Here is a 9,046-nt window from a genome sequence, read left to right as displayed (position 1 = left end):
GGGGTGGAGAAAGGGAGGGAGGGGTGGAGAAAGGGTTGGAGGGGTGGAGAAAGGGAGGGAGGGGTGGGGGAAGGGAGGGAGGGACTGAAAAATGCCCAAAGATCCCACAAGTGTTTCTACTGCAAGCAACCCTCACAGTTCTCGTGGGAATAGCTCTGCAAGCTCAGAGAAGATCAATACAGAAACCTAAGTCACATATTTTCAGTTAATATTTGTACACTACCTCAATGTTTCATCTAAAACATGCTGCAGAAAAGTTGACAACTACTACAATAAGCTTTTCATTCCCATCACCCACCCAGTTTCAGGGTAGCAAGACCAAAGTGTGGATACTTGATCCTTCTTAGAAGGAGGAACAAAATACCCATGGAAGGAGTTGTAGAGACTAACTATGGAGCAGAGACTGAAGGAAGGACAATCCAGAGACTGCTCCACCTGGGAATCCTTCCCATATTCAATCATCAAATCTAGACACTATTGTGGATGCCAGCAAGTGCAGGCTCACAGGAGCCTGATATAGCTGTCTCCTGAGAGGCTCTGACAGTGCCTGACTAATACAGATGTAGAGGCTCACAGCCATCCATTGGACTGAGTACAGGGTCCCCAATGAAGGAGCTAGAGAAAGGATGAAAGGAGCTGAAGGGTTTGCAGCCCCTTAGGACATACAACTATATGAACTAACTAGTACCCCCAGAGCTCCCAGGGACAAAACAACCAACCAAAGAGTGCACATGGTGGGACTCATGGCTCCAGCTGCATATGTATAGCAGATGATGGCCTACTCGGTCATCAGTGGGAGGAGAGGCCCTTGGTCCTGTGAAGGTTCTATGCCCCAGTGTTGGGGAATGTCAGGGCCAGGAAGCAGGAGAGGGTGGGGTGGTGAGCAGGGGGAGGGAACAGGTTTGTTTTTTTTGGAGGGGAAACTGGGAAAGGGATATATCATTTGGAATGTAAATAAAGAAAATATCTATAAAAAATAAATTAAAAAAAAAAAGACCCAGGTGATACCTCTGAGGCAGATGTATGGCCTGGGATACTTGAGAAGGAGGCTTGGCTTCTACAAGCTACTTAGTGTGACACTGGGAATAAGTCACAGGTGGTAATAGATGGCTGAGCCATTGGACTGCAGGACCAGACTCTCCCCTGACATCTGCTAAGGTGCAGCCTAGACACAGAAGCCCAACCCAGACAGGCCCAGGGCAGGGAGTCTGTGAGCCACAGAAGCCCAACCACAACATCATCAACAACAGTCACAGTGGGGAGGACCTCAGTCTGCTGACCTCTGACCTCTGGGCGACTCTGCCCCTTTAACAGCAACGCAGAGTCTGTATTCAGTGCAGACCAGCGTGTGCCCTCAGCACCTCATTCCAGGTGAAGACAGAGCTACACAGAGAAGTGAGACAGCTCGAAGCGGGCTCTAGTCCCGCAGGTACCTCCCACTCCATTTTGAAACTCTGTTCACTGCAACCAGGAATGCAACTGGTAGCACTCACATGTCTGAATTTGGGGTTGACGAGTCAGAGTGAACAACCCTGAGCTTGCCGCTTTCCTTGTCTTAGATTGTTCTTCTGACACTCAGAAGTAAGTAAGTCAGACATTTCAGCAGAAAGGACAGAAATGTCGCCTGGGAGAGGGAGGTGAGGTCTGTTCTCCCCTGATTTAAAAAGGCTGTGCCTCGAGAAGCCGGAGTGTCACCTAGGGTGGTGTCTCTTGGACGGAAGACACGATCACATGTTTTCAGTGAGTTGGGCATGTCTTCCTGTCTTCCAGTGTACCTACAGCTGTCATTGGTCCAGGACACGGGAGCCTCAGACAACACTGGTGTCCACACCCCTGCTCTGTGGTTCCCAGGCAGGTCACCTCTATCTCTCCAAGGCTCCATGCACAAGTTTTCATGTGCTCTCTATTGAAAGTCAGCTGACTATAAATAAGAGACGGCTTCCTGGCTGGCCTGCTCTCTCCTGTTCTCTGCATCTCCCTGGTCTGGGACAAGGCAACTATTGTGACTTCACCCCAAATCACCGCAAGTCCCCACATTTGTACTCAAATGATCTATGCCCCATTATAAACTGAAGAAAACAAGCCACAGAACCCTGAGTGGCCAGCTGCAGCCCTTCTCCAAGAACACCAAGGAGGCCAGAGTGGCTGTAAGAAAGGAGGCAGCAAGCCAAGCTCCCGAGAGGAGTTTAGAAGTTCCAGAGCAGGTAAGGATAGAGTGGCCAGTAGGACTTGGCTTTGAGTCTGTGAGCAAGGTACATGCAAAAGGAGCCAGCATGTCTGACTCCAGAAGCATCAGGAGGACTGGGACGAAGTGGGGTTGGAGCAAAGATAAAGCCAAGAAACTGACACATGCGCTGGGTGGAGAAGGGGATGCTGGGAAGTCCAATCAGTTTCATAGACTCACGGGAAAGCATCGGGGTGACTGTGCAACAGAGCAGAAGGGGAGTTTAGGTGGGGTGTGGCCAGAGGCACAAACCGTTGTCTATGAGTGCCCCTTCCCTCTCTGTGGCTGGTTCCTCCATTGCCTTGATCAGATGATGGAGCAGGGCAGGAATGGTGGTTTTGGAAACTGAGTCACTTGTGTTACACTTGTGGTCACACTCAGGGGCCCCATGAGTCTAACCCTGAAGATGCATCGGAGGACACACAGCCCTTCCCTTTTGTATAGTATGTCTCTGTCTGCCTTGACATCCTCTCCTGGATGCCCACTTCCCACATCGCCCATCTACAATAAGAGCCGGTTTCAAGGCTCCAGAGAGCCTCTCTCAAATGAGCACCAGTGATGCTGCACCTCCTGCACGACCAAGAACCAAGCACACATCTCTCCTCAGCACTATAGATGTGATAGAATAAAACCAGAGACTCAACCACCAACCAAAGAGTACACATGGAAGGACCCATGGCTCCAGCTGCATATATAGCAGAGGATGACCTTGTCTGACATCAATGGGAGGAGAGGCCCTTGGTCCTGTGGAGACTTGATGCCCCAGAGTGGGGGAATGCTAGAGATGTGAGGAGGGAGTGGGTGAGTGGGTGGAGGAGCACCCTCATAGAGGCAAGAGGGAAGAGGGAGAAGGGGAATAGAATGGGGGGGTTGTGGAGGAGTAACTGGGAAGGGGGATATCATTTGAAATGTAAATGAATAAAATGATTAAAAACAAAAACAAAACAAAACAGAACCCCAATGTCATGAAGAATCCCAAGTTGAAAAGACTCCATACTGGGGTCACTTTGAGGTCTCTATGCTTTAAGAGGGACAGATTAAAGTTGCACACAGAGAAAAGCCAACAATGTGTGAAGTCCCAAGAAAACCTCCAGAGGACACAAGCGAACACTTCTCACTTGTAGGCCAATGTCCCTTTCAGTGTAAAGGACAATGCTAACATCCTATTTCATAGAGCTGGGGATTTGATTTTTAATCCAGATTAACACAGAGGTTTTAAAATAACAACTTTCAAAGGAAATGAGGAGGTAACAGAATCATTTTCTTAGGAAAATACAAGCTAAGTAAATTAAGCTGTCTTTTCCAACCCCCAGTGTTCCTGTGAATTTGTTTCTGTTTATTGAATATTGACATTTCCTTTTACTCTCAAAGAAAGTTCTGTTGTAAAAGTGAAAGTTCTGCCTTTTTTTTTTATTTTTTTGGCTCCTGAAACCCCTTAAAATTTTAATTATCTCAATAAATATTTATTGAGCATCTATTATGAGCAAGCAAGCCTGCCAAGAAACGTCTAGATCAGCAGTGGGGTGGGGTGGTGATCCGCTCGCTCTCTCTGCCTGCACTCAACTGCAAAGCGTGGCGTTCCTGGATGGAGATTATGTTTCAGGAAAGAAGTGTTTTTCTTTTTTGGGAGCTTGAGAAATGCATCATTTTATGGTTCTTCTGAACAAGGAAATAATGCTTGAGTAACACCAGTTCCTGTCTCACCTACAGCCCAGTAACAAACGAGACAAAGTAAGAGGAACAGGAATGGAAGAAAGACTCTCTCTGGAACATTCTGGAAGGCTGGAGGGCTGGAAGGCTGACAGCACTGGAGGGCTGGAAGGCTGACACCGCTGGAGGGCTGGAAGGCTGACTCCACCGGCATGTGTGCTGGTTAGCTGTCTGTCGACTTGACACAAGCTGCCATCACCTGGGAAGAGGGAACCTTGACTAGTTCCCTGTAAGCGAGTGTGTGGAACATCTTTTAAATTAGTGATTGATGTGGGGGAGCTCAACCCACTGTGGGTGGAGCTACCACTGGACAGGCAGTCCCAGGGTGTGTTGAACAGTGATCTTCCATGGCCTCTGCCTCAGTTCCTGCTTTGGGGTTTCCCACCCTGACTGCCTTTGGTAGTGGACTTACGATATGTAACTGTAGGCTGAAATAAAGCCTTTCTCCCCACGGAGGTCACAGCACTTATTTGTCTCTGCAGTGGAACATAACTGATGAGGTAACAAAAAGAAATATAGGGAGGAAGAGTTTGGACCTTGATGTGCGGTGCTGAGCGCTGCACCCAGTGTTGCGCGTCGCCTTGGAGAACTGTCTGTGGGATCTGGGGAGATCTTGGCTGATGGGGAAGGTGGAGGGTGGAGTTCTGCAGGCCCTGATACAAATAAAACACAAAAGCCTGTGGGCTACACCGAGGTGAAAGTTTGGGGTGTTCTGTTTTGCAAAGAACACTAACAAAGCTTATGACACTCAGCGTGCCTAGACAGCGGCAATGCCTACATTTCTGCTTATTTTTATGTATCTGCATTTTAGAAGTGCTAGAATCTATTCTCTTGAGGATTTATTTCCCCAGGGTCTCAGCATGGCCACTTTACACACTATAGGTGCCCCAAAGTGGCTGTCTGGCCCTGGTTTACGAAGGCTGTGTTTGGCTCCCTCCGTGGACTTGCCTGGATGCTGGCTTTGTTCCCGTGTTCTCGCTCACAGTAAACATCGTCCAGGTGCGGAGGGTGATCTTCTAGCTCCTTCCCAGCAGTCACAGGGCTAAGCACAGCTGCCTAGCAACAGATTTGCCGTGGACCATGAAAACAACAGAGAGGAGGATGGGAGGGGGTGCAGGTAGGCTTGAATAATGCCACGTGGAGAGTGGGGGTCAAACTGATGCGGCTGACATCGATTATTTTCATGTAAGGAGAAGGATGTGAAAACAAAATGGAGTCCTACCAGCATCCCTCGCACTGAGTCCTGCTGCCTCCCCTCCTTTCCCTTGTTTCGGTGAACCACCCGCCTGCCACATGCCAGCTCAGGCTGCTCTCTGTGACCAGTGCATACTGCCACCTATACAAGGGCCCTCTGCACCCAGATGAATCAGTTCTCCTTGTGTCCCAGTTTTCATTCTGTGCTCCTGTGGCCACATTGTGTATGCAGAATTTCTGTGCCTCCTCTCATCCCACGGTTCTGTATGCCTTCTCGTATTCCCAGGAAGGTCAGCAGGGATAAAATTCCCACTACCTGTGAGGCTCCTGGAGTGTTTAGGTGTAAATTTGGCCTTAAGTGTACTTTTACCTTGGTTGAGATCCACCTGAGTCCTATCCAACCTCAGCCCCAGAGAGTATGGAGCTATATCAAGAAAGAAAAAAGAAATCTGTGCCAGGAAGATGGTAAGCCTTCTCCTTCCACCTGAGATGCAAGTTGCATCCTCAGGTAGAAGCATGAATACATTTCTTTTCTTCCCCTGAAAGTCATCCCATGCACTTCCTGGCTCATGAACAGTGGGGTCCTAGCAGAGACCCTGGAGTGTGTGAGTAGGCTCCTGGAAGCAGGCAGCCACGGAATGTGTGAACAGGCTCCCCAGATGCCCAGAAGAGTTAGCTTCTAATACAACCACAGGCTGTGTAGTGGGGCCTGGGAGACTGCCACACGCAGGCACTTCTCCACCTTCAGCATGCGATTCCCTGGAGTTGAAAGGGAGCAGGGAGGAAGGGATGCAGGGATTGAGGAAGCTAAGAAAAGAACCACAGAGGGACTGCAAGAGCCAGAATCCCTCTCAGGTGTTGCAAGTCATCTCAGGTCCTCATGTGGGTCTTCACAATCTGAGGGTGCATTTAGAGAGGTGGCAGAACCTGAGGTGGGTTCTGGCAGAACCACTCGCTGAATCTAGCTGTGGTCCTTGACTAAATGTACACCTTGCTTAGCAGGGCGGTAGGAGAAGACAGAACTCACATCTTTCAGCTTTGTGCTTGGAAGGATAGAGACAACCAATGTAAAGAAGGAATAATGTATAAATGAAGAATATTAATGAGATATTAACTCCGTATCCCCATGTTCTTCCCTCAAATTCCAAGTAGGAGATCAAAGCCATTTACTTTCTTCATCCCCTTGTGGTAGAGACTGCTCCATCATTAGCCCACGTGTCAACCTGATCATGGGCTAGGCACTTGTTAAATGAAACACAACATTTGGAATGAGGTTTGGCCATACTCACACCCTGTTGTCAGAAGCCCAGAGGGTTGAAAGGTATTTGCTGCATTTCAGAGGACATGCCCTGGGCCAGAATGTGTCTCCAGCTCTCTTCAGTGTGCACAGTCGGGTTCTCATCTGCACACGGGTGCAGCATGCGAATGATGCACATGACTGGTCACAAGCTACACACATCCGAGTTCACCCTGGCCATTATTAGGCCCACTGAATCTTGTTCCAACCCCCAATGCAAGATGCCTGAACGTACAACTTTAAGCTTATCTTGTGTACTCATGGACTCAATGGAACCAAGCCCAGGGCTTCTCGCCCTGCACACATGGGAGCTGAATAGTAAAGCATGATGCTGTTATATTTCAGACACTGGAACAGGAAATGCCCTTACGCACACAGTGAGCAGCTTTAGACCATCTGCCACCAGTTTCCATGACGACGCTCTTAAGCTCTGAGCTGAAGCTGTTCTCACCCTGTTATCTTGGTTGCATGATACAACAACTTTCGCTCGTCCAGAAATGAATGAAGGACTGACTAGATGCCTCAGATGGTAAAGTAGGGGCACTTGAGGCCAAGCCTAAAGAACTGAGTTCAATGCCTTGGTTCTGCATAGAGGAATAGGAGAATCATTTCCCCAAAGTTTTCCTCAGGCCTCCTCCATGTATATATGTGCACACACACACACACACAAACACACACACACTATAGATAAATAAGTGAATGAATATAGTAAAAATATTTGAAATGTTCACTGATAAAGGAAATCAAAAAAGGAAGGAGGGAGGGAAGCAAGGAAGAGATCAGGAAGGAGGGAGGAGGAAGGAAGGAGGAAGGAAAGAAGAGAGGAAGGAAGGAGGGAATGAGGGAGAGAAGGAAGGAGGGAGAGAAGGAAAGGAGGGAGGGAAGGAAGGAGGGAAGGAGGGAAGGAAGAGAGGAAAGGAAGGAGGAAGAGAAGGAAGGAAGGAGGAAGAGAAGGAAGGAAGGAGGGAGGAAGGGAAGGAAAAAGGGAGGAAAAGAGGGAAGAAGGGAGGGGGGAATGAGAAAGGCACAAGATGAGGTATATCGCTCAGTTTATGTCTACAGCAGCCTGGCAATATGCAAGGTTTGTTTCAGCCAGGTCTGCCCCTGCCCCTGAGGCAGCCACAGGGTACTTATTCTCCACCCCTCCCCCATGACTTCTAGCTGAGGGACTGTCTGAAGCAAGCCTCTCTCAGGATGGTGTGAGGGACTGGAATAAAGATCTTCGCAGAAGTCCGTCCTCCTGCCTTGTGCCCATCCGTGCTTTCCATGCTGAGCACAGCCAGTTCTGTGCACTCAGTTTGACAGCTTTATTTCTTCATCTTCTGTGCATTTTGTGATTTGCTGGCTGAGCCATAGCTTGTGTGTATCAGGTACAAGAACAGCCTGTCTAGTTGAGCTGAAAAGAACAGATGTTCTCTTGTTTAAGCCCGAATGAGAGACTTCTTGAAACTGTGCAGTCTAGATGCAATTACCCCGTTCCTAAGACAATTTGCTCCTTAATCTAATATTCACCAGGGCCACTCTGACCTGTTTCTGAGCAGGAACAGGAAGCTCATGCAGGTACACTGACTTATCAGGACATTTGTTATTCTGCTGTTTTCTCCCTCTACAAACCAGACAGGGATGTTCTTGAAAACAGCTGGGAAGTTTTGTGGTGACAGGTGGCTAATGTAAAAATTACATAATTTAAAGAAGTGTATGACCGGCACTATCACATTCAGTTAGTAAACCATTAAGAAGTTCAGTTTAAAATGGTTTTCTACAGAGCCAGCTGGCATGGAGACTGGAGATACAGAGGTCAGCTCTTAACTATTTCAGTTGCAAAACAGATTTCCAACCCCCCCCCCACACACACACACACATACACCTTGGACATCCTCGCTGTGAGTGAGAGCTGAATCAAGACTGTGGCTTCTGTTTGTGCGCTGAAGAACGCTCACTGTGGAAACTACTGATTTTAAAAAGCACACAGCAAATACTCACAAAGTAAAGACCAACATTTATTCCATGAGGCATAAAAGTATTAGGGAAACCGCATCTTGATATCGTAAAAGACAATTTTCATTTTAAGACATACTGGCAATGTTAACATGAGAAAGAGAGGTCTACATTTCCCTCTGTGGACCATTCAGCCAGCAAAGATTGCTTTGGCCTCATGTAGCCGTATTGAGAGAGCTTCAACCATCTGAAGAATTTGAACCCAGGATGCTTATGCTTTCTCAGAAAATAGCATATCACAGTCATATCATCTCTCGATTATTTGTTCTTAGGGCTTGTAAATACTTGGCAGGAGGTCTGAAGGACAAAAGCTAGGGACATTTTAAAGACCTTAGGAATGCATCTGTACCACGGTTCACAGATAGGCACAAATATCTGGAGGTAAGGTTTCTGTGTACATGTGTGTTTGTGAGTGTGCACTGGTGCACATACATGTTCACGTGTGAGTGAAGACAGGAGGAGAACCAAAGCCATCGACTTTCCCCACCTCATACAGGCTCTCTCTCTGAAGTCTACAGTAGGCCAGGCTGACTAGCAGGCAAGCTTCTGGTACTATGACTAGCAGGCAAGCCCCTGGCTACTATGACTAGCAGGCAAGCCCCTGGCTACTGTGACTAGCAGGC

At 48.1% G+C, this 9,046-nt stretch overlaps 1 protein-coding gene across 8 annotated transcripts in view; it reads right to left on the bottom strand.

Annotated features, from left to right (window-relative positions):
- Myo16 (myosin XVI) overlaps window positions 1-9,046 on the bottom strand; it is a 509,596-nt gene that overhangs the window by 101,576 nt on the left and 398,974 nt on the right. The gene's annotated exons all lie outside the window — the stretch shown is intronic.

Source organism: Mastomys coucha, unplaced genomic scaffold (genome assembly GCF_008632895.1).
Source record: "Mastomys coucha isolate ucsf_1 unplaced genomic scaffold, UCSF_Mcou_1 pScaffold22, whole genome shotgun sequence".
Lineage (NCBI taxonomy): Eukaryota > Metazoa > Chordata > Mammalia > Rodentia > Muridae > Mastomys > Mastomys coucha.
Note: the sequence above shows the minus strand (reverse complement) of the source record. Positions and strands in the feature narration are given on the sequence as shown.